Source organism: Parus major, chromosome 2, assembly GCF_001522545.3.
Source record: "Parus major isolate Abel chromosome 2, Parus_major1.1, whole genome shotgun sequence".
Lineage (NCBI taxonomy): Eukaryota > Metazoa > Chordata > Aves > Passeriformes > Paridae > Parus > Parus major.
The window spans coordinates 7,622,031-7,648,790 of NC_031769.1; positions in this window are offsets into that span (position 1 = coordinate 7,622,031).

Sequence of the window (26,760 nt, forward strand, 5' to 3'; positions counted from 1 at the left end):
TTATTAATGTACACCACAAAGGCATTAAGCACAGATATCAGTAAGAGACTGTAAGAAATCTAGAATGAGACTTACAGATTGAGCCTGACCCCACAGACAGCAGCTGCCCTGCTCTTTATTCCCTCCTTCCTGTGATCCTGGTCACTCCCACACCTGGGTTTGCACGGACTCCTGTGTCCTGCCACATGCACTCCCATCCTCCCTGCTTGTGGGGAATGAAGGGTCTGGAGCACAACTCTGATGAGGAATGGCTGAGAGAGCTGGGGTTCTTTAGCCTGGAGAAAAGGAGGCTCAGGAGGGTCTGTATCACTCTCTACAAGCACCTGAAAGGAGGCTGTAGCCAGGTGGGAGTCAGTTTCTACTCCCAAATAACAAGTGATAGGACAAGGAGAAACAGTCTCAGGTTAGGGCAGGGTAAGGTTTAGACTCAGGTATTAAGAAAATTATTAGGAAAATTAGACTCAGGTTTAGACAGGGTATTAGGAAAAATTTCTTCACTGAAAGGATTAAGCATCAGGACATGCTGTCCAGTCCAGTGCAGACCAGTCCCCATCTGTGGAGGTATGTATAAGACAAGTAGATGTGGCACTTGGGGACATGGTTTAGTGGTGGGCTTGGTGGTACTGGGGTAATGGTTGGACTCCATGACCTCAGAAGTTTCTTCCAAGCTAAATCAATGTATGATTCCATTTTTCTGTGGGTATTTGTAATGAGCACCAGACTTTGTGGATGCCTGCTGCAGGAGTGCAAGGCCCTCAGGGAGGGATCCCCATGAGATCATAGCCAATGGCTTAGGACAAGAGACCCTTGGGAGAAAGGATCCTTGTCCTTCCACTGAATCTGTCATTTCTATTAAACTGGGTAAGATATAGAAAGTCAAGAAGGAGCTCTCCTTAGCCAGGGAGTGGGTTTGGTGGGGCTCCTTTTGGGGGATGCAGCTGCTGGCTGCAGATCCATCAGTGCAGGCTCAGCCTCTTGCCCTGTATTGTCACCAGCTTTCCTGTTACAGGGACAAACATCTTAGTCTTTACCAGGGCTGCTGGAAACCTGTAAAAATCTTCAATGTATTTTAAATTTATGAGAAGAAAAGAAGGAGGGGGATGTGAATGGAGCACATTTGCACAGCAGCTCAACTTGAGAAGAAGTGTGTAAATCTGTACTCTTTTCATCCAGCTCTGTTCTCTTCTCAAAGAAAATCCCCAGTGAAATACTATTCAGAAAAAGAGTCACTTTCAAACACGGGAAATGACAGTGCTTTTAAAGCAGCATCTACATGCCCCAAATCCAGGGAAACCTTAAAGACACAGCAAGATCTGTGTTCAAGCACTGATGTCATGATACCTTTAGACAGGGACTAAAACTGTATGTGATGGAAAAGTTGCTTGCCAGGCTTTGTGTGCCAAACAGACCTTGATTGTATCCTGGGTATTAAATCAAACACCTCTTTTGCACAGTAAAAAAGAACACAGATCTGCAAGAGCTGAAACAAACACCCACAGGTGCTACTGGAGGTGAGGGTGCTGTGTTTCAGAGAGGTGTTACCACCTCACAACCAGGTCACCTCAACACTGCCAGGTCCCTCACCAGCACAGGGGAGCTTGTGTCTGTTTACAGGATATTTGCCCACTGCTCCTACCTTTAAATTGCCTGTTTCACCATTTCTGTTGACAAGGTTCATCAAAAGATGATTTAGGATATTAGAAAGATTTTAGAAAGGAACATCTCTTTTTGCCCCAGCAGCAGAAAATCTCTGTTCAGAACTGCACCCCATCACTTGGTCTTATTGGGCCCTGATGCTGCCAATATTTGCAAAATTTCTGTAACAGATGCTCTTTCACTGTAACAAAGAGCCCCTATCCTGACCCTTTCTTACTTAGTATTTCTCCCCAGTAAATTATTGTTTCTATAGAAAGATAGTAAAAACAGGCTCCTCTTAATCTCTGCAAACCTTTGTATCAACTCCCAAAGACTCTTCCATTTACCTGGGCTCCCTGGCCTGGCTCCTCTTCCTGCTCTCCACCTTCTGTGAAGATCCCTTCCTCCACTTTCTCCCACCTTGGCAAATACATTCATATTTACTGCTGGGGGAAAAGAAAAAGAAAAAAAAAAGAAGAGAGAAAGAATAGAAAGAAAAAAAAATAATCAGGAAAATTCAAACAAGCACAAGAACACAAATTTCCAGATTTTCAGTTGTGTTGGTACTGGAACTGCAAAGGTTCTTGTTTTCCATCCCTCTATCCTCAGCCCTTCCTCCCCTGAGCATCCCTTTATCCTGCTGTTTGCATGGTGCTTCTGCCATTCCCTTCTCATTTCCATCTTTTTCTCTGACTTGCTGCCTCCCAGGAGCTCCCACCCATCTCTCCATGGTAGCCCAGAGGCTGATCAGACACACAGGGAAAGGTTTGGCTGTGCCCAGCCTGTGTCTCCTGTGCCTCCCTCCTTCCCTGGGCTGGAGGTGGATCAGCTGCTGCACTCAAGGGGTGTCCCCCGAGCATGACCTGGGTTTTGACCTCCTTCCCTGGGGTATTTATTGACACCTGATTAGCACCCCAAAACTGGGGCTTCAGAGGACCAAGGAATATAACCTCAGCTCCTTCTTCTCTTTTCCGCTCCCGTCTCTCCGTGCACGCCTCAAGTGGGTCTGGATTGCTGCAGCCACTTTGCTGCATGCTCACTCCTTCACCAGATGCTGAACATGCCCAATTTGGTGTTGAAAAAGGAAGAAATGGTGAGAGACAGACCCAGCTTTGCCATCACACGCTCCAGCTTGTGGGGATAAGAACCTTCTGGCGTGGGCTCTGCGTCTGTATTATTCTGCCGTTTCATAACTCAATCCTGCCAGCCTCTGAACTATTTTTATTGCTCTCCTCTGAATAATTTTCAATCTGTCACTATCTTTCAGGTAATATGGTGCCCATAATTAAATACTGCAGGCGCTACCGCACCAGAGCCATATGCAGACGGACTATTACCTCCTTGTGCTGCGATGTCTTCAGCCCCAAATCAAATTGGCCTTTTTTTTGCAGCCATATCTCAAGGCAAACTCATGTCTAATTTACTCCACGCTATCATCTCTAGATCTCTCACAGCATTACGGCTTCTTGGGTTTTTATCGCTGATTGAATATCTGGGGTTTAGATTATTTTTCCACAAATGTCCTAACTTCTATTTTCTATGTTGAATCTCATTTTATTCTCCACTCATTTTTCCTGCCTTTTCAGATTCCTTTACATTATTTTTGCTTTCATATTTGGGATTTTCCAGTCCACCCAGCTTAGTTCAGTTTGCATATTACATCCACAAAACATTCACTCCTTCCTTTCGGTGAAGCAGTTGATAAATGAGCTCCCCATTTAAGGAATCATTTCAGCACATGCTCCTTTAGGAGCCAACAGTGCTCAGGCATGGAAGCACCTGTTGGAACACATTAGTTTGGTAATAGGGAGAGCACCCATCATATTTGATGTGCAGCAGGTTTCTGCAGTGGGGTGAGGTGAGGGAGGGACAGGTGACGTGGGGCAAAGGATGCAGCGAATGTCCCTGGAAAAACAAACCCATCACAGGCTGCCAAGTGCATCCAGGCATCCTCACCTGCGTGGTCAGGGCCTGTATTAGGGCTCTGCCCTGTTGAGATGCCACCAGAGGCTGCCCCAGATCAGCTCGTGGCCATTCCCCTGTTCTTTCTGCTGAGAGATGTTTGAAGCCACGCCAACCTGAATTAATGTTGGGAGTGAGACGCTGGGTGACAGCAGTGACTGTTTTATTAAAATCCAAGGACCCAACTGAGCACTCCTGAACTGTGCTCACATGAATCATCCCATGTATTTTGAGCATCAGACTTGATTTTACAAATTTTCTATTTCTATAAAAAGGAACTCAGTGTTTGGTGGTCAAAATTTGTTCTATGTAAATCTATGCTGTTTCTTTTCTCTCTTAACCTCTAAGTTCCCAACCCCACCAAAGTCAATGGAAAGATGCACTTTGGTTGCCAACATCTTCAGATCTGTCTGCAAGGATGTATCCACCTGGAGAAAAATATATTGAATATCTACAGTGAAATAAAATCATTCCCAACATCCAAAATATATATTTGGATAATGTGATCTAAAGGAAAAAAAACATTTGGTTCTGGAAAACTCCACTCAGAAAAGATGTTGATTATTTGGAAGCAAAGTGTCATTATTTGGGGATATTGACCTCACAAGGAGGTGCTCCAGACCAACTATTTCTCAGTCTTAGGTTTTTTTTTTTTCCTTTCAGGGATGCAGGGTGGTGGGTGGTGACAGAGTGGCTTATTTTGGCCGAATTCCCTACACAGACAATCTCAAACTAATGTTTGTTTTATAATGTTTTTTCTTTACTTGAATTAGTAGAGTAGATCTGTTATCTTTTCTAGAAAAACAGAACCATCTTTCTTCTGGCATCATAAAGTTTTCCTCCTAATTTTCCTACGGCTCTTCAGCTTTTCATTAAGAAAAGCAAATAAATTGTCAGTGCTTTAGGAAATTTGTTAATTCCCTCAGTGGTGAAGAAATCCAGGTTAGGTAGTTTATATATATGGCAACATTTTTTAGAATCAGACTGAATTGCTTTTGTCATTCTGCTTGTCCTTAAGCAGTTCCCTTTCAGATCCTGTAGATATTTGGGTAAACAGGTTTGTTGTAGGATTACTTCAGAGAAGCCAGTTTTAAGTAATATTTAAGAATATTTGAGGGAAAAAAGGAAAGTGATGATGTGATGCTGGAGAAGGCTGGATGATGGAAAGCTGGTTCCTGATGGGGAGGATTCCACCCCCTGGCTCAGGGAAGATGAACACAGACTCTGACCTCTCTGTCCACTCAGATAAACCCACCTGGCCTCAAGCTGAGGAGAAAATTCTCATGGTGAACAATTTTGCATCAACACACACCTCACAAATAATTTTCAGAAAACACCATGCAAGGGTATTTAATAACTGACATCTCAGAAAGTTGTAATATCCTTTCAGACAGCCCATGACCAAAAAGCAGGAAAAAATTGAGCAGCTAACTTGTTACACATTTCCCCACTGTTTTTACCTTTGCTTGTTTATTTATTTTACTAGGTTTTCCAACTTTCCTACAAAAATTGCATCAATTGATTTTATTCTTATTAAGAAGAATTTATTTTTTAAAAGTTCATCAGTCCAGCCATTTTTTGATTCACCCTTAATTTAATCCCCTTCTAATTAATTAATGGGCCTGCTGTCTCTCTAGAATGTCTTATCCCTTTGCTATACATTTTAAAACCCTTTTAAAGTTCTTTGGTTAGCTTTAAATTATTTTTCCTCCCCACCTTATCCTTATTATTTCCCCTATAATCCCTAACAGAATTTGAATATGCTTGTTTGATTCCTTCCCCTGCCCCCTCTTGCTTTCTAATTTTGACTACAGGTTTTTTTCTTTTTTTTTCTTTTTTTTTAATTAAAAAAATTTAAAGCCTCAGATCTTTGCACAGTCCCTTATGAAGCCACATTGGCCGCTTCTTGTTCTCTCTGTTCTTCATTTTGAGAGGAGCAGGAGTCTCTTGCAGCTTAATTATGGTTTCTTGCAGGAGTCCCCCTGCTTCCCCTTGTGCTGGTGGCTGTACAGAATTCCTTCTCCTCCTCCTCCTTCTCCTCCTCCTTCTCCTCTGCAGACTTTTGTTAAATACAGCATGCACAGTGCATACCAACCTTTTAGATCCACCAGATTTCCCCCTCATTGGTGTACAACAAATACCTGCCTAAAGATTTACATCCAGACAGGTTTCTTCCTGCCCTTTGCCTTCTTTCTGGAATTAAATCCACTTCCAGAAGGACCAGAGGATGCTGCTCCTTTTGTTAGCTTCAGTGTCCATTTTTTAAAAATTGTTTTCCAGCAACCGCAAATTCAAGGTCACAACTGATCCATGGGCAATGTTTTGGCACGTTTCATTCATTTCACCTGAATACAGCTGAAATGAGGGCCAGATTCTGTGCAGGGGTAAATCTACAGCCTTTTACTCCCTTACAACTGCTTTCTGCAGGCAGCAGATGCGGCTCAAAGTTCCTCAAGACACTTGGGAGCGATTTCAAAGCCCTTCTAATTTTCCTGATAATATTGGCACTCCTGGGTGCTGGTTTCCTGGTAGCTTAATTTTTTTTTTCTATATATATATAAACCTGCCAATGTTGATAGCTTGAGTTTCTGAAATCAACTCTCAGTCCTCATGAAGCTATTTTAATTAGAATGGGAGGGCTCTGTTAACTAAAAGTGGAAGAAATATTGATATGAGGATGCTCTGAAATGTGCTCAGCCTAGCGAGCATCTTGTAACTCCTTGTGAATGCTGAACTATAAGAAATTTTAGACAGAGTTGGGGGTGGGCGACTTTTGTGTCTCTTTTTCCCCACCCCTTCTCTTTTTTCCTCTCATTTTTCCATCCTTTCTTTTTTTTCCCCGCCGTCTTTTTAATTTTTTTTCTTCCTCTTCCCCCCCATTATCTACTATTACCACCTAAAACCTTTTGTTCTCATATCTGTAAGCCACCACACTCCCAGCCACCCTTTTCACACCTCGCACAGGAGCCCGGAGTGTTGGCAGCATCTCCCCGCAGCCCTGAGCCCGCACTCGCTCCCTTCCAGTCCCGTCCTGTTTGTTCACATCCCCTTGCATTTAGCTCCTCTCCCTTCCTCTGTGCCGAGCCCCGTTTCCCTGTGTTCTGTGACCCACGGGACCTGGCTGGTTGATTGTCCTGCCGGGCTGAGCTCCTTTTCCCTTGTCCTGAGGATTGTCCCGACCCTTTCCCTCTCGGCTGTTTTCCCCTCTTGCTGTCCGCACGGCCCCGCTGGCTCTGCCGCTCCTCCTGGGCTCACTCACATCCCCGCTGCCCCTTCGGGGACCCTTCGCCTCTGCCTCTGCAGCACAATTTGGGCCATTTGGGGCTGGGTTTTTTGCCATCTTCTGTCGGGGCCGGGCTTTTTCTTTCCCAGAGTGAGCGTTGTTGCGGAGGCTGCCCCAATATTGATTCCCAGTCCTCACGGACTCTTATTTTATTTCATTCAGTGTTGGCACCATATGGCAGCTATGGCAACTGAATATATAACCCTATTCAGTTTCTCACTCCATTCTGGTCTGGTAAAGAGCTTCATGTTCTGATCTGGAGAAAAAAAAATAAAAGTGATTCCTATAGCACACAGTGGTAGAGAAGTTCAGATAACACTGCTGTCTTGAGAATTCCCCTTTTCTGATATGACAAACAAACAAACAAAAAATACTATAGATACATTTTACAGGGTTTCAAATAGGGCAAAGACATATGATATTGAAAGTGTAACAGATTAGTTTGAATAAATAACACAATTAACAGCACATATAAAATCACAAGGTGTAGTGCCCATGAGCAACATATTTGTGGTTATTTTTGTTTTACTCCATTTCTGTACAGACAAAGCTGTAATTCACTGCTTCTCAGGAAGCCAGCTGCTAATAACGAACCTGGCTAATAAAGGGCAGAAATAAATGTCAGAGGGAAATATTTAAAAGCATGCCAGTGACTTAGGGACATGTGTCGGTTGGGACACATCATTTATTTAGGCATTTTCAGAAATTGCAAGTGGAGCACGCACTCTCTCACATGAGTAGTTTTACTTGTGCACTGCCTTTGAATTCAAGTTAAGGTTACTCATGTGCATAACTCTCCTCAGGACTGGGCCCTACGGCTGTTTCTTCCTCCTGAAAAGATACTGAGGGAACTAATTTTTCTGATGATTAATCTCAAACGCTGCACCTGCAGAGCCTGCTTTCACTTGAATGAGAAGAGATTGATTTATCTAGCTATCTTTCTGTCTGTCTCATTATCCATCTCCCGTAGCATCGCAGCACCTCGGAAAACGATGACGAACTTATCTTCCCAACAGCCGTATGGGGCAGGATGGAATTATCTGCACTTGCCAGATGGGGAGATCAAGGTAGGAATCAGCAAAGTGACATGCCTGAGGTCATCTAAGAAGTTTGTGTCAGAGCCAGGCAGTGCAAAGAGCTTCCTGGTCCCCCAGACCCATGCCATAATTCCAGCACCATCCAACTGGTTTTTAGATCCCCGGCAAAGAATTAACAAATCCTGCTGCTTGAACCCAGCTCCGCTTCACGGTGCAGCAAACCTCACTGTGGTCCAGCACTGCTGATACCCCACACTGCTACTTGAGCAGAGAGATGCAAAACACACATGCCCTGGCAAGGGAGCTGCAGGGGGATAGAAGAAAGGAGCAGCTTTTCCTATGCTGTAAGAATACACAAAATATCACAATCAAAGTTAGGATAAAAAGTAGACCTCTCCTGAGGTTCCTCCTGTGACCCCTATGGTGCAGGACTCCAGCTGGCAGGAGCAGCAGTGGGGAGAGTGAGCATGGTGGGCTGCTTGGGGCTGCCCAGTGATGAGTGTGGCATGGGCAGAGCAGGGTTGGGATCCCCTTTGGGTGGGTGAATATGTGAGGGGTAAATTGGGTGTTCCCACTGTTGCCTTTTTCCCAACCTGGAAATGAAACTCGAGATAATTTTAGCAAGGAGGTAATATAAAAGGGGATTTTTATTTGAAGGCCTTCAGAGGCAGCTATGGAAAGATGTCAACAAAAGCCTGTCCCCTCCAGGGGTAAATAGAGTTTTATAGGTTTTAGGAAATTAGCATAATTGATAAAAAGCACCAATTAGGAGGACAAGTGGTGATGCAGTTCTCCCCCAGGTCAAGTCCCTTCTCTAGGGTCCCTCCCTTGGCACAGGCTGCACTTTGTCCATGAAAAGGTATCTGGAGGAGTTGTTCTTGGTCTTGGTTCCCAGGAAGATGCACCTCCTGGGGCTTGGGGCTCTGGAATTTGTTTTGTCTTTCTGCCGAGAGAAAGGCCATGGAAAAGTACTGAGAAAACGAGGTACTAATGCGATAATATTATACTGCAGATATACTAATGCAGATACACACAAACACAGAACTACAAATACACGTGCAAAAATACAGGCAACATAGAAAAAAAGCCAAAAACCAAATGGCATCACCACCACTTGGATAAATAGCAATCCAGTCCTGGCCATGCTGTGTGGAAAGAGAGCCCTTGTGCCAACCTCCCTTGAGGCAATGTTTTTGCAGGAATAGTTCTATATTTGTGGGTGTAATTCCCTGCCAGTACTGAGGGCTTTTCACACAGATGTTCAAGTCCATCCATCTTCCAAGGTGAACCAACGGAGAGCAGCATGTGGTACACCTGGGGGAACCTGTGCCTTTTGTCTGACTCCAAACCACAGCTTGAATTCAGGTGTGACTCAGCTTCTGACCATCCCTGGTGCTTCCCATCCAGCTCTACAAGTCCCAGCCAGCTCCTGACAGGACCTGACTTCCTGGTGATGCCACCAGGAGCATGCCATGAGAGGTCATCTGACAAACTCTCAGGTGTCCCACGGTCAGAGGAGGGGACATTTTTGCAGATATTGGTAAAGGCAGACACCTGCCAGAGCACTGAGCCCAGAGCAGTGACACTGAAGTTTCAGGCTTGCTAAGATGAACTCCTACAGCTAAAAGCAAAATAGCATTAAATGACATTCCAAAAGCACCAGTTTTAACTAACTTTTATCCTGTCCTGGTGCCCAGTAGCATTTCCCACCTCCAGCACCAGGACATTGCGGTGCCCACCAGCTGATGGTGGTGGCACAGTGATGCCTGGACATGTCCTGGCCAGGTGCCAATGAGGCTGCTGGGGACAGCAGAGCCCACAACAAAGCCAGCATCCTTCTCCTGCCCCAGCCCCAGCCAGATCCCAGGGGATATCTCTGTGGAAGGCACTAACTTCTGCGGGCATGTCAGCTCCATTACTTTCAACAGTGCTACAAGCACGGAGGACCTCACCTTTCTTTTTTCTTAATGTGCATCTTAAAGTGCAGTCGATGGGGATAGTTATCCTGTCAGGGGCCTGGGGTGAGCGGGGCCTGATGGGCCCTGGCAGCCAGCAATAGCTCCTCACACACCGCTTTGTAGTGAGCACCCAAGTATTACAAGCCTGGGCCCAATACAAATAAATAATTAAGCGCATTTCCCGGGGCAAGAAAATGAAGACTTGGAGCTGTGGCAAGAATGAATAAGTACGAGAGCTCTAGACCTGCAGTGCACGCACGCAGCGCGTGACTGACAGTGGTTTTCTTGCAGCCATCACATCAAAGGCTCTGGGAAACCGCTGTGCTGGGTGTCACTGGGAGGGGAGGAGAGGCCCCTCCAGAGGGGGGGACCCAACAGGCCAGGTGGGGGCTGTAAAGCAATCCGTGGTGCTCAGAAAACTGGGAAAATTTCGCAGGAAAATTTGCTGTTCTTCAGGTGGCACCATCAGTTCTTGCACGGTGGTCTTTGAGTGAAGAGGGGGATAAAGGCCTTCCTCTCCCCAGCCTCAAAGGTGGAGGGTGGGCTGAATATGACAAACCAGATGGACCCCAAGGGAGAAGTGAATTGTCACCTGTGTCCCCACAAAGCTCCTGGCTCCCTCCAGAGCTGGCTCTCCTCCCATCTCCCACCTCCCACCTTCCACCTCCCACTCCTGTCAGGACTCAGGGCCTCCTTGTCTCCTCAGAAACACTGGTACGAGCCTGAAGAAAGGAAGGGGCTCTAATCCCCAGCACTAAAGATCCTTCCATTATGTATGATGCCAAGCTGGGGATGCCTGGAACTGCCCCTCTGCTCTCCTGGGAGGTGTGCTGGGGAAATGGGTCAGCATGAAAGCCATCCTTTTCTGGACCATACTGGGGACACCTCCTAAATGTATTTCCAATATATTAAACACTGCAGGGATGGTTTGGCACGGGCAGCAAGAAGGTTTTACACACACCTCCATGCCCAGCTTTCTCCCACAGAGGGAAGGAGCCAAAATCAGTCTCCCCAATAATTCATCCATTTCTTCAGCCAAGCTTTTTTGAGACCAGCTAGAGTCTCTGTAGAGGTGTCTCCATTTTGGAACATGTCACCTTTGGGGTGAAGTCTGAATGTTGCAGCAGGTTGACACAGCACAAAACACTGCCAAGGCATCGCTCTGGTCTGCACATTCACCACCAGCCCCAGCACAGGCTGTTGTAAAACAGACATCTGGCACCCCTGTTTGAGTCTGCATTTTGGCCTTACCTTTTTCAATAAACTGAGTTTTTCCTTTTCTCTTCCTGTAAGTTGGTTTAAACTTAGCTTTTATTTAATTTCCTTCAGGGATATAGGTTTCTGTTTGATTTTGTAAATAACTTTTCTCACCTTTGAGGAGAAAAGAAGTGCAGCCCAGTGTTTCCTGCATCCCACAGCAATGATTGCAATACCACTTGCACTACTGTTACAGTTGCTTGGGGGAAGGACCCTCAACACCACCTTAGTTTTGAACAACTTCGCTGGTTTGTTCAGTTTGTATTAAAAATTCCCCTAAAAGGTGATTCTTAAAAAAAAAAAACATTAACAACAATACTTAATTTTGTCTGGTACATGTAAAGCTCTCTGCTCCTGTGCTCAACTGGTTTTCCTCCTTCCAGTCCCTGGTACCCCTTGTGCCTTGTACAGTCCTGCTCTGACTCCTGATCCACACTAGACCTTATCTCTCTCTTGTCTTTACTCTCCTGTTTCCTCACTCCTTAGGTTTTACTCAGCTTTCCCAACTCCACCTCAGCCTTTCTCTTCTTTTCCACAGCCTGGCTCCTCCCCAGGGTTTCCCTTTTTGCTTCTCCCTGGGATTTTGGAGCCAGTCCTGGAGAAGACAGGAGCACTCAGAAGGACACAACTGATTCGGAAGGGACAGTGGCACAAAGTCTTCATTTGTAGAGAAGGTAGGGAGAAAACCTGAGCCCTTTGGACATGTGTGAACCTTGGAGTCACAAATGGGCTGTGTAAGGTCAAAAGGTTGCTGCTTCCATTGTCAGACACCTATCTGAAACCATTCAATTCACAGCTTTTCTCTGTCACCCAAGGATCCATGTCTTCTGAAGCTACAAATGTCTCTGTGGACAAGCCTCTTCTGATCTGAGTGGTTTGCTACAGAAGAAGAAGAAGAGCTGACTGTTGAGATGGGTGATTCCAGGTCTCAGAGGCACAAAAGAGAAGAACTAAAGTTAAAAAATGCCACTCTTGCTGTGTCCATTAGGAAGCCCGGAGTCATGATATCCTGCAGTAGAGCTTTGTGTTTTCCTCCACAAAATTAGGGTTTTTTTTCAGATCTTTCCCCTGTAGAGGAGGAAGAAGATGGAAAATGCAACAAAAAGAGAAGACATAACCTGTGTATTCTAGGAATAATTAATTCATGATCCAAGATGTGATCCTGAACAAGAGCTGCTAGAGATGGTACCTGGTAAGGAAAAGACTGTTCCTAGGTCTGGAAACTTGCAGACAAATAGAAAGATGCTCCTATTGATATGGATAATGTCCATGCAGTGAAAAAATCTGATGATTTTTTCTTAACTTGTGCAAGAAAAACTCAAAATTTTAGATGAAGTTGCCTTGATTTGTTCATGCATTTTTTATGGAGATCTCAGCTCTTTACGTGTTTCTATACAACCCAGATTTTCCAAGAATTACCCATTCTTAAAAATTCTAAGACAACACCTGTATTCTGTCTGAAACACTTCTTAGAACTGCCTCAAGGTAGTAGAGAACAATGAAAAAGTCTTTTGAAATAGAAAAGCTTAGAATTTTGTAGGTGTGTTTTAAGTGAACTCTCTGTGTCCCACTGAGGTTGATTCATTCCTGCTATCCAGATTTATGGGAGCAAAATTTAAAGCATGGCAAAGAGTAACACTCTTGTGAAAGAAACTGTTTTAGTCAGAAATTTTATCTGGACAAATAATCAAGAAAAACTCTTCTCTGTAATCATGTCAAGATGTTGGGTTCATTTGTCCTTTGGGAATATCAAGGGTAAATTCAGCCAGATCCCTGCAATTTTCCTGATATTAAATAAGTCTCATCAAGGGGAGATTTAAGCACTTAAAACTTTTAGGAGAGTGCTATGTCACAATGCATGCCTAAGCCGAAACTGCCCCCAGTATCTGTGGAACTCGAAGAGAGTACACACTACCTGAAAGGTGTTCTGGACACCTTCTGGAGATGTTCCCATAAACATTATCCAAACAGAACCTCCCATACAAATCTGTGGCTTACACAGGCTAAAAACCTGTGTTTTTAGCTGTAAATGGCAACTGATGGTGGGGAGAATCTCAGAACAGCCCAGAGAATTGGGCTCCAGCCCAATTCTGTATGAAAAGCTCTGGCTATACCAAGGTACCACAAAACTTCAGCTACATGCTTTTCTTCCTTGAGTCACCCTGTAAATAAATGACCAAAAGGACAGCTCCTACAATCACTCCTTCCTTACAGCTTGTGGCAACTGGAAGTGTCTGGACAACAATCCAGCTTGGATGTGGCTCTGAACAACCTGCTCCAGTGGAAGGTGTCCCTGCCCATGTCAGAGGGTGGGAACTGGATGATCTTAAGGTCCCTTCCAGCACAATCCATTCTATAATTCTGTGATAATTCTCCCTGTGTGTTTCATGTGCTTAGAAGTCGCTCTTCCTGATTCATTGAGCAGTAAAGACAAGGTCTTGATCTCCATGGGTGCAGCATTTTCCATCAGACACCAACTTACTGCTGAGCCCCCTGATAAGGAAGTGGAACCTACCTGCCTTCCTGAATGCAGCCATGACAAATCAGCTCCCAGTCAAGGTAAACTAATATTTTATTAAAAACTGTTGTCACATAGAACTAAAACCCAAAGCTGTGAAGTATAAAAGAGGCTTTCAAGCAATCTTCCCTTGAACTGTGGCAGCTTAAGTCTTGTTGCCATTGCTGAAGCGCATCAGGAAATCGTTTGAAGGGCTCAAAGGTTAAGAATCTGTGTTTTCATCGGCACAGAAAGGTGAAAGATCAGATGGCTGACCTCAGCTATTTGTGCTTTGTCTTTTTATCATCATCTTCAAATGAATCAAGGAGCTGTTCATTCAGTTTCATGAGGGAAGGGCTTTCCTAGACCTATCCAGGGTTGTTTACAGGCTTTTCAGGAGAGATGAAAGACCCTTCCCAAAGAGAAACAGCCAGAGGTTGTGATAATCTTTGTTATTTCCATCACTTGTTTCAGGAACCCCTGAAATTAGACAACCCATGACATTAGGTTTTGTACCAATATTTAATAAGAAACATGAGCTCTGTCTTCACTATTAGGAGAAGGAAAATAGGTGGAATCAAATAAGCAGATTGGACAGGAGGATGTAGGGACATCTCCCATGATGGAGACTTTGCAAAGTCAGTCAGAGGTGAGTGACTGCTTGTGCCTACACTGCATCCCACCTGATGTCCACTAAGAAGGGAGCAGCTCTGTCTTATTCCATAAATGGGTAGTCCAAAGCTCTCCTCCAGTACTTTTTAAATCCTCCACAATGCAGCAGTTCTGGTCAGAATGAACAAGGGTGGCAAAATCCCCACTGAGAAGAAGGAGTCCTAACCTAAAAGGACTCTTCTTACCACGGAGAGAAGATATCTATTCCTTTCTAGGTATTTCACCTTCCTGTTCCTTAGGGGTTCTGTGTGGAAAAAGGCTGCAGGCAGATAAACATTCATCCATCCATCTTTTGAATCTGGGACACAGGAGACAGGAGGCTTTCCTAAGAACTTAAGGATTGACTGTACAGGAGAAGAATAAACATGGAGAAAATGTAAGGGTCACTCATTTTGGGAAGATGAGGCAATCTGAAAACAGGAAATTCCCTGTGCACTGTGCTATGCTATCACACAGAAAGCCTCACAACCACAACCCTAGTTCACATCTTTCCAAATGTTCTCACTGCCCTCAAGTGTCCCAACACAAGAGGCTCAGCCCAGAATGACCTTGGTTTTCATCCTTCCATGTGCTGCCTTGAAGTGTCCTGGCTGTGCTCAGCATCACCAGCTGATTTCTCACCCTCATTTCAAGCTTGAAAGATAGCTGTTCTCCCTGGTAAAGTGCTCTGGTGGGTTCAGGCTGCCCTGAGGAGGAGCACAGTCAAAGGCCATATGAAACATGACTCAACCTCAGAAAACACCAAGCATCTTGAAATTCCTTTAATGATCTTACCTGGTCATGTAAAGTTTAGTCTTTGAAAGTCAAAGCAAAATGACCCTGAGTAAACCAACCTCACATATTCTCACAATCCCTGGGATTCAGGCCTCATTACCATCCTCCCAGGCTTAGGAGGTGACCAGGTGACCACAACTCCCACTGCTTCCAGGTAGGTAAGACATGGTCAGGAAGGCTTTGGGAAACACAGAGCCAAAGCCCATTCCAGGTAGGTGAGTGCTAAAATACCAGGTGGGCTGGGGTTTAATGATGCATGGGAAGCTTCTTTGGGAAAGGCAGAATCACAGGCTGGGGGCTGGCAGCAGTGCCTGGGATTGGGCACAGGGGATGGGAGGGTGGGAGGAAACGGAACCCATAAAACCTTCCAAACCTAGGCAGTTCAGTTTTATACTCTGGAATTCACTGGCAATGGGGGAATTTGGAGGGAAGGACACACATGAAGTGTACTGATAAGCAAAGCCACACAGGAGGCACATCTCCAGCTGCTCCCTAGGCCAAGGCACCCAGAGGCTCATGCAAGGTGCTTGTGGTGCTGTCTTTGCATCCGTCAATCATAAATTTCACAGATCAGGAATGACACTGATTCTTCTTCTTCAACTATCTAGCTGGATGAAATGAACCATATTTTGCAGTTCATTCTGTGTGCTGCAACAGGCAGAGCAGTGGGCTGGATGCACAACCACAGTGTCCTGCTTCTGGTCAACAGCTGAACACAGCTCAGAAAACCCCTAATTCAGCTAAATACAGTGAAAATGTGAGCATTTAGCCATCATGATATAGGTTACATGGGGAAAGAAGTTGAGATAAGGCTCCATCTCCTTTGGTATCAGTTAACAGGCTTTTAATCAATCTTTTTCATCCCCAAATAATACTTTCTAGTAATTTATCATGCCTGTGGAGGCCAGAAGAGATGGCCATGTGGTTAAGACTTGGCCATGGCAAAGCAAAGGTGTTTAATGTCTGCCCATTCTCAACCTGTGTTAATGAAGGAGCAGTGATCCTGCATGGGCTGGTGTGTGATGAGCTCTGGGTGAATTAACTCTGCTGCTTGTGCAAGGCTGAGCACAGGGGATCCCAATCCTGACCAGGGCTGAGAGCCACCCCTCCAACACAGCTCCTAATGAACAACAGCCATAATGAAATCAAACACAAAACAGATCAGCTCAGGGTAAGGGGAGCTGTGTGACACATTTTGCACAGTGCTCAACCTTCACTTTCCCACTCTGAACGAGCACCAGTGTCATGCTGAAAATGACATCCCAACCCTTGGTCCCCATCAGCAGCAAATGGCTGCTGCTGACCGTGGATTTGGTGTGTCTGGCCCTGATAATTGTGGCAGCCAGGCGCTGCTCCCGTGCTTTTGAAAGGCTGGTGCTGGCTGGAGCTTGGCCCTGGACTCAGGAATTTGCAGAACAGATCAACATGTGCAGGCAGATAAATACAGCCCTGCCAAGCACCAAGGCTTTCTGAACTCTCACCTTTTGCTAATGTCACATTTAATGTGACAAGGAAGACTTTTTAAATTATTTTTTTTTTCTACCATTTAAGAAACACTGCCATATTGAAATTTTTTTTTCCTTTCTTCCTTCATTAATGTCTGTGTTACCTCAAGGGTTGTTGTAATTCCTTACTGGCTGCTCTTCTAGAATTTGCTTTAAGAAAACTTCAGCTAGTTTTCAATGTGGCTGCGAGGTTAACCAGAAATAGAAAATGTCATGAACATGCTGGATATATATCCCTTCTGCTTCCCTGCCACTAAGCCAGCTTTTCATAAAGTTTGAAACCGATATTAATATTTAACTTTTAACTCACAAGATCTTTCATGGTCTCAGCTCTGCTTAATTAGCTGACATTTAGCTCCCTCTATTCCACGGCATACACCTAGGAGTCCTTGGGTACTGGTTTATTAACATTCCCCAAAGTAGATTGGAGCAGGCAGTTACCAGAACCTTTATCAATTGCTCCCGAAGGCGATGGAATTTATTGCTGAATGCCATTAAACCAGCCAGGTCTGTAAATATGGTTAAAGGCACGAAGACATTCTTGTTTTCCAAAGCTTCTCGCTCAGTTTAAATGAGCTTTGTGAATTGGTCTCTCCTTTTCTCCCACTCTTTCGCACTCAGCCTTGTTGAGGCGCTCCTAAAGCAGCCTCTGTATTAACCTGTGCTGCATTAAGCACAGTTCTGCTGTTAATCAACGCTCGTGCAGCGATCGACGCCGCTGCAGCACTGCTCCGGCACAGGCACGGCTGTGGGGAACTTGCCGAGTGCAGCAGCTCCACTTTGCAGTTATTTCCTAACCTTTCACACCTTTCCCTCACTGAAGGCTTCCCCTGTTCTCATCCAGGCTCAGAAATGCCCATGCTCAGACAACAGAAGGGGTAAGTGCTGGGTTTACATCCGCTCTGTGCCCCCAGCAGCATCCCAAGAGCTTTTCTCTCCTCGCCCCTTCCCCAGCCCTGGTTCCTCCACCCTGACAGTGGCAGAGGTTCTCCTGCCAGTGGGGAATTCCAAGAGACTTGTTCCATAAGGAACTGTACCCAACCCAGCACTAAAACTGAGGACAATTTTCAGAGACCAGCACAATTTAAGATCACTCATAACTGCATAACCAAAATGCTAATTATCTACTTAAGCCCCAGAACAAAGTATGCTGCACTCGGATGTGTACACCATAATTACAAGGTATTCCTCACTGCTCCCGCTGTAAGACCCACTAATAGTATTTCATTTAATATGAATCTGGCTCTCCTCATTTCTGGTAAACTTCATATGTATTAGGGACACCATACGTGTTAATATTTTGCTCATAAAATTCTAACATGCTTGTTCTCGATGTCAGTGAAACAATGACAAGCAAGATGCACTTTCTAAAAACTGTAGTTTGATGAAGCTATCATAAATGTTAGACCACAAAGACAAACATGAACAAAAAGCATGACTAGTTAGTGGATAACCTTATTTTAGGGCTTATCTTAATAAATAAAGTATTGATCTTTACCATTTAGTATCTTGCTTTATCCATTTTTGTTCCTCAGTAAAATGAATTTATTGACCTCCACTCAGCATAAGCCCTGAAAGATTAATATTTGAAATAAAATCTGTCACCAGAAAAGTGCTCTTTCCCTGGTATATTTGGCATGAAAATGAAATTAACTGTTTTTAAGAAAAAATATTAACAGTCCTCATGAACTGGGGAACCCAAGTCTCCCCAAGTCAAATGGGATAGCTCTATCCCAAGTCAACAGACTAAAGCTACTTGCTCTGGGCAAAGATCTGGTCCTCCTTCCTTAGAAATGACCTTTACACTTCTGTTGCACTGATAAAAGGCAAGATCATGCCTTTGGATACGTCTCTGACTTCATCAGAGTAGGGTGAGATAAATAAGGGAGAAAGGACAGGGTCTGAAGTCAGGACATATTTCCTTGCTTTTCCATACAGGTTTTGAGGTGCTCATTTCTGGGAGGGAACCATGGGGACCAGCTGAGGACAGCTACATAAATATCTGCATAGATGGGACTCTAAGCAGCTCATGTCATGCCACATCATATATATTATATCATTTTACCTAATCTGCTAATTCACAGCTGATAAAAAACATGAATTTTTTTTTTTTTTTTAATTGAGCACTTCTTACTGAACCCAAGATGAGTTTAGCTTCACGAAGATCCCCATAAATTTTAAGTTTGCATCTCAGTTGGTATCTGCTCCAATAAAGTGATAGTGAAACAATCTGAGTATTTACCCCAAAAACAACTACCCCAGGGCTGGGTGAGCAGGTAGCAGAGGTGGCTCACTAGAGCATTGCCCCAGCTGCACCACGTTACACCAGGATAGGACTGGAGTGACACCGGGGTGAATTTGTCCTGTCTTAACACAGATGCAAAAAAGCAACAGACACCAAAATTCCCTGTCAGTTCTGCAGTGTGAAATACAAAGGCAGACTGCAGAAGTGCAAATGTGCAAATGAGAGTTGAAGGAAAGGCTTTCCTTCTGCGGGAGGGATATTTCACTGCCACCACCTCGTAGCGTTTCCTCAGCACAAACCACACCGAGCACGGTGGTTGAATGCCTGCACTGAGTGCAGCACTGGAGGATTTGATGCTCACAAAAAACCCCAGCCAGGTTACTCAAGAACTTTTTTATAGCATGACTGTGATCAATTTTGAGGGCATATCAAAGCACAAGACAGCACTTAAATTTTAAAGAGACATTATAACATATCTACCTGAAATAATTTAGTAGTTGCTGTTACAGAAAGCACAAAATTTTCCTCAATTATAATATACAAAGGAAAAAGAAAACCAAAAGTTGCTCCCTGTTGCCATCTTACTTTATTTATTTTGATCTTTTTATAACAGTCAGCCACTATGCTGTACTCCTAAATAATCAATTTTCTTAGTTATTTTTATGGGTTTTTAATGTTGAATGATAAAAAGAGAAAGCTGGAGAAAGGTAAAATATTTTTAAATTTGGGGGGATAAAAAAAGATTAAAATAAGGTGAGAATTAGGTAGACTTTGAAATAGCTGCACAGAATCCCAGTTGCCGTCTTCCTTTTATGTGACATGGCAACATATGTTTTTTAAACATACCTTGAGCCAAATCAGTCTTTTTTACCCACTCAAAAATCAGCAGATTTAACAGAATGCAAACAGGAGGGGAATCCAAATGTTTCCCATTAGTTTGATATGTTTATGTCTTAGTTTTGTGCACAATAAGAAACATTTTCTTGCTCTCAGAGTTTAAACAGAGCCAGCTGATTGTGAGTTTTGTGTGTGAGGTGAGCTCAGGATCCACACTAAAGGACCAACCTCAGCCTAAACTGGCTGTTCGAAAGCAGAATGAAATAGAAAGGGATTTCAATGATTTGAAAGTTTCTATAAAAATTGCTGTTTACATACACATCAAAGAAGGTGTTGGATTGGATTAAGTGTGAAGAAAGTCTTCCTTAAATACTGAAGGCATTATTTCCATTATATAGAGTATAGCAGCTCCACGATACTCAAATTTTAACTTTGATAAAGCCTTCTGCAAAATTGGTCTGTCAGTAGGATATGGCAGAGAAAGTTCCACCTGAAGCAAAAACTTCAGTCTTTTTAAAAACACTAAATCAGACAACAAATCTTTGTGTTACAGATTTAAGAGGCAAGACATTAAACTGCTGTAAATCAGCATTGCTCTAATTGCTTCTGTGAAGCTCCAGAAATTTACATGCACTGAGGGATGGATTGTGTTATTGTTGAAATATTTAACTTTAGAAATATTGTAAAAATCTATAAGTAAACTTTAAATTTATGTGACACCTATTAACAGATTTTTAATCATAGAGGGGTTTTGTTTTTTGTGACAAAATTCATCATCTTATATTCTTTGGTGTTCACTCAATCTGTAATAAAGGTGACCTATGTATTTTCAGAACTTTTTCTTTGTTATAAAGCTTACTTTTACCATAAATATTCTACTGCTTTGAATGAACTAGTCTTGTTTCCTTAAAACCATGGCTAAGTAGTTAAATCCTTTCAAAGAGTGTTTTTATAGAGATTGGAGCCTGAAGCAGATATTCTCCCACTTTATCTTCAGGAGACACAGCAACAACCTGAACCGAGCCCCATCTCTGGGTGAGATTTATGACCAAATGTTTTCTACTGATTAATAAATATTTTGGACATAAAAAAACACCCCAATGATGAAAGGCATAACCTCTGTCAGGAATATTTTGATGTTTTTTGCCATTTCTTCAGCGAGAAAACTTTAATTAAAAAAAGTTATTACACTAGTGGTGCTCATGTGGAGTGAACATTTATATCAGGATCAGTAGGACTTTGATATGGAAATTTTAAAGAAATGGCTTGTTTTAAGGACTGTACACTCTATACTAAGTTATTTCACCTTTAAAAGGACAAATTATTTCAAAAGTTTGCCATCATCATCTCAATAACAGGAATAGAAACTTTGCAGCTAGCTCTTAGCTACAAACTAAACTCTTTCTGGTCTGGAAATACAGATGAAAAAGTCATCTGTTAAATGCATGAAAAAAATAATAGGTTTTTTAAAGTTCTCTGAGTTGTCTTTTTCTGCTGAAGCAGGAGGCTCAGTTTTTATAGACCCCAACTCTGTGAAAATCAGATGTTGATTTTATGAAAATCAGCACAAGTGAAATTAAGACCTTGGGGTAAATAAAAACCTGAACATAGAAATAAGGTTGAGAAACCAATTGCCCATTAAATTCCACATTCTCATCTAAAGTGCACATTCTCATCTGCACATTTTATATCAAAATATCAGAAACGGGAAAACAGTTCAAATACTACTACTAATAAAAATAATAATAATTAAACCCCCCTGTGAAATGTGGGCACATTCAAAGATTAAAAGTAGAAGCCAGCAGAGATATTACAATAGCAAAAATTGAATATGCAAGGATAAAACTGATGTTCTCATCTTACTTCAGTCTGCAATGAGGAGCTGATCTCTTCTGCAACCTTTGTGAGCAGCAGCCTCTGCACCTAAGGTAGGAAAAGTTTAATGTGATTTACTGATGTCCTGAAGAGTAACACTTTGCTGAAAGTACCTGTTTCTTTAATCAAAAATACATATTTTTTTCAAACTATCAAAACACAGGTGTCCTTCTTGAAGAATTTCCACCATAGAATGTGTGAAGGTGAAAATTAAAACATGTTAAACAACTTTGGGTGATAAATCAGGAATGAGGGACAGCATGAGCAGAACCATGACACACTGACAGTGATTCAGACTTTGAGATATTTTCTATTGAATCAGATAAAGGAGGATTTTTTAAATAAAGCGTAAAGCAATCCAGTTATTCGCAATTCCTCTCCTCAAATGTGCTAAATAATTCGGTGTCTGACTCTTCCCTTACAGGGCAGGGACAGGACTTGTGCATCCTCATGTGAGAGGGCATTTTTGCAAAGCCCTGAAAACTCGGGCTCATTGGAATTGAAAAATCATCCCACCATGTCTGGCTCTCTGATGACTGTCACAAAACACAGTTTGTGGGGGTTTTTCAAACATTTGCTGAAAAACCACCCAGGGAGCACCCAAACTCTCGTGGTGAACCTGTCGCTGCCCAGGTGGTTTCACATCTGCCTTTGGGCTCTTGCTGGTGCTCCTGTGGGTGGGTTTGGCCATGGATCAGCCATGGAGAACAGACCCCAGCATACTGCACACTGTGACACCAAAAAATACAGAAAATATCCCATTTTTGTCTCTGGAAGGGCCCACGTTAGTCTTCAAATTCATTTCCCTTGTCTTCCCAATGTAGCCTCATTGCTGCACCTAAAATCTGACAGTATTTTTAGATCAAACTTTGTATTTTAAAGCAAGGACTGTAACAGTCCAGTTCTTTAATAAACCCCACCGATATGAATCCTCTGGTCCCTTGTACATTTGGAGAAATTCGTGCTCACAGATCCTATTTCAAGGCAGGGAAGCAAAGGCTAATCTCTCTCTCTCTCCTGTACTTTTCCTAGTTGCATGGGGAGAAAAATGTGAGAAAATATGTAATTCCAGAGTGCTGTGGCAGCATTAAACTGCAGCTTCTCACCCCATATATTGCCTTTTTGAACCACAACCTTGCAGAGAGTGTTAAGGTGAGAGGTAAATGACTTAACGGCAGCTTAATATTCTGCACATACCCATAACAGACATTTTAGTTGCTTTTAATTGATGTAGCTGCTAGCTTTGTTAAACTCTCCAGGAGAGTAGTTCTCACTGGGAATGAGCCTCCTAGAAAGTATCAGTTTGCAAAAACACAATAGTTTGAGCGATAATTGTGCAGAAAAAGACTTCTGGATTTCTTTGCAGTTGAATAAGAGCGTTTTGTTTCACTTTTGTATAACTCAACATCGGGTGCTTAAATTATAGTCTAACTTTCCAAACAGCTAAATAAAGAAACACATGGGGTAAGTCACTTTCAAGATAAAATGGTGACTATAAGATTTTAACCAAACATAACATTTTTATGGCTGTGAGTACATAAAAAGAAAATCATGTACGAGAAGTCCTGCTGTTACTTAAACAGTAGCTTTCAGCACTCATAAAATACGTGGTGTTAAATTATTTTCCACTTATAAATCAGCTGGCTCTGGTCTGTACATTAGCACAAGCTTTAACTGGTTTCTGGCTCCTTACTGGACTTCACATAACTCGATTTAACCCTGAATGAAATGCTGCTGGCATGGCACTGAGCCCCAACCATCACAACTAAAAATATATATAACCCCAGAAAGAACACACAGAAAATTATTAAAATCAGCAAAGAAAATTAGTGGACAATTAAAAAAAAAATCTGTGTTATTCCACTGGGCCAACTGGCAACTGCACCTTCTGTTTCAGGGTGGGGGGGGATTGATCAAAAAAAAGGTAATCTCCTAGAAAATTAACTTTTAGGGTTTTTTTTAAGCTTGTAAAAATAGTAGAGGATCTGAAGGTGCGTCTCAGCAGGTTTTGCCTGCCTGTCTAGCACTGAGACTTTTTGCGTGATCAAAGAATACATGACAGTGAACGGATCTATGCTTGTAAATATCAAACGGTTTGATCACGCTAAAAGACTTTATTGAAGTTCCCCACTTTTTAATCAAACAAGAAACATCCACCTCTAGTAGCCATAAAAAAAAAAAAAAAGTCTGCTATGATATTAAAATTAAAGAAAAAGTACTAAATGGGACTTTCAGAGAAGGGGTTTGCTTGCCATAATATGGGACTTCCATTAATGTCGTGTTTGTAGGCTGACAGAAAACTGCAACCCTTATTATTTTACCACAGAACAGCAGAAAAAGGATTTGATTATACCAATATTAAGTCTGCAGAGGCCCACAAGAAATAAGCCATGTTCATGTACACAGCCTTTTAAAAGAAAATTAAAAGCATAATAATGAAATGAATACATCACTGACTTGGTTTGTGGGGGTTTTTTTCTTGCCTGCTTTATGGTGAAATCCACAGCATCAAAATCTACAACTGGCCTGTGGAGAGGTTTTCTATACTATTTCCGTCACTTAGTATGATAATTTGCACCACCCCCCATCAAAAAAAAAGAAGTTAAAAATGCCATTCTGAATGAACACACGGAGCTCTGAATAAAAGGAGCCAATAATTTACAGTAGGATGATAAGAGTGTAATATTGCTTTAATATAACGTATTAATGAAAATTGCCATTGTAAGATAGATAAGACCTAATAATATAAGTCTCATTGTGTTCTGTGAGTTGGAGGTTTTAGTAAGTTATATGTTGGTGCTGTGTGGCTGGCATGAAGCCTGACACAATTTCGAAGACTCGCCATTTCCAGTGCCACCGGTGCCTGAATTTATTTTCCTTGGAAAAACCCAAGCAGGCACTTCCCTCCTCTGTCAGGTACTACTGTGCTCCTCTGCCATCTCCTGCCTGCTGCAGAGTTAATAAAAATACGTTTTCATTATTTTTAATGCAATTTAATACATATATTTTCATCCCATTTTAAACGTCGGGCGAACTAGATTTTAAAGAAGTCCCTGTGGCTTTTTTTAGTCTTTACTCTTTAATGTACTGACATTTTAAAAATGGGCAACGGAGCGATGTGGGGAATGGCAGATTAATTTCTTGCCCTTGTTTTATATCAGTGTAGCTCAGCATCGCTCTGTAGTGTTCCTGCTGCTTTTGCAAGCATCCTATATTTGCAACGATGAGGACTTGCACTTGTGTTTATTAAATGGCAGCTTGTTTATCTGTGCTAATTGCCAGGAAGAAAACTAAACTACTTTCCCCTCTACGGACCACTATTTATAGTCAGGACAAGCAGCCCTGCACATATGCAGGGGGGTATTTGTGTGAAGGAGGTTAACATGCAGTTACAGCAATCTTGTCTACCAGGAGGGAGGAAATTATCTTCCTGATGTAAGAAGGCTGGGTGAGAACACAGTGTGGGTTTTAAACCCAAAATGTATTTCAAGGAGGGGGGAGAAAGCTTTTGAGCATATCCATGAAAACAAAAAACCAAAAAAAGAGATATTTTTAGCAGCCTGGGCTTTGATACTTTCATATCAATATTTTGCCTGTGCCTTTGGAAAATATTTTTACAGTGTTACTGTAGATGTACAAAACTGCAATTTGTTCTCCAAAACATTTAGAGGCTGCTACAAGAGAGGAGCCAAGAAGGAAAGGGGATTTATCCCAGTCTCCTCTTCTCTCAGAAAACCACTCTGGAAGGTGATGATTTTTCTACACTATCCCACAGACTCTTCTGGGTTTTGTTTCTGAAATGCACAGAAAGTTTTTCTGCTCAAAACACACCAGCAGAAATCCTGCCGTCCATTTTGGAGGAAGTATGCTGTTTTCAAAATAATTGCCACTCGCTGTGTCTGCTCTGGCACGACCAAGAGTAGCTGCATGATGGCAGAGATGACAAATAAGAAATATTTGTAATAAATCAAATTTGTTCTGGAAAGTTTATTTTTTGGAGTTTATTTGTCCAGGAAGATTATAGTGAGAACTTTGTGTCTTTATAGATGGAGTTCTCCTGTGCTCCAGACTATGTGCTTTCAATAAGTATTACAAATACCCTGGTGTTTTAAAGTATACGAGCTTATTTCTATGAACTTCTTTACTACCCTTTAGTACTTTTCAGGGGCCCTGTTTCCTACATCTCAAATAATGCTTACAGCCTTTAAACCTCAAACCCACAAACCAATATTTACAAGTGTTGTTTCGGAGATCGATATTTTCATGCATATTCTAGCACGGAAGGCAGCACGCTGAGAAGGGATAACCCAACTTCATTTATAATCTTATAATACTTAGTGCCTCAAGTTATGTGCTTTTTACATTCAGAAATCAAAATAAAACTTGAAAAAATACCCCAAAACACTGAAAATGAGGGAAAGAAACAGACAAATGGAGGAAGATTTTAAATAAGCTATAATTATTTTTTGAAAGCATTTCTTACTTTGTCAGGATTGAAAAGATGCCTTACTTACATGGAATTATATGTTTTACAGAGAAATGAAACATTAAATGAATATAAAATACATTTTCCACAGGAGGTGATGGTGGTGGGCTGGCCAGCCCTTCTAAGGACAGCTCCTGTCTGATGGCAACGAAGAGTTCACCTAAAAATGAACAGCACATTTCTAAACCTGCCCTCTCATGGCTCCCATTTCAGCTTAGTGGCTGCAATTAGCAATTAAACAGGAGAAACACAAATGCCTGTACGTTGTTGCAAGAGGGTTAGTTTCATTTCTGACCTGGAAATGACAGCATAGATGTACAAGGAGCAAAAAGTCACGTAACACCAGGAGGAAAACACACCACGTTAACTGGGATGCTCAAATCATGCTGCATTAATATGCACAAAAGAATTAAAATAATTAAAATCCTTTAAGAAAGGGGATGTTTGGTTGGTTTTATTTTGGGCTGGTTTTTTTTTTAAGCCACGTAGTGTCATTGCTTATTCAACAACAGCCCACTTCTGCAAAGCAGTACACTGGGTTAGAAAAAAAAAAACCCAACCCCACACGGCTGTAGAGAGAGCACATGTTACATCAGACACAGTACCTGATTTTTCACTGCACAGCTTGTCAGCTAGATAGTCTGCCTCTTGGGCGATAAGTGAGAATATTTCATCTTCATACTCCTCTACGATACTTTCCCACTGTAAGGATGGAAGAAAAAAAAAAAAAAAAAAAA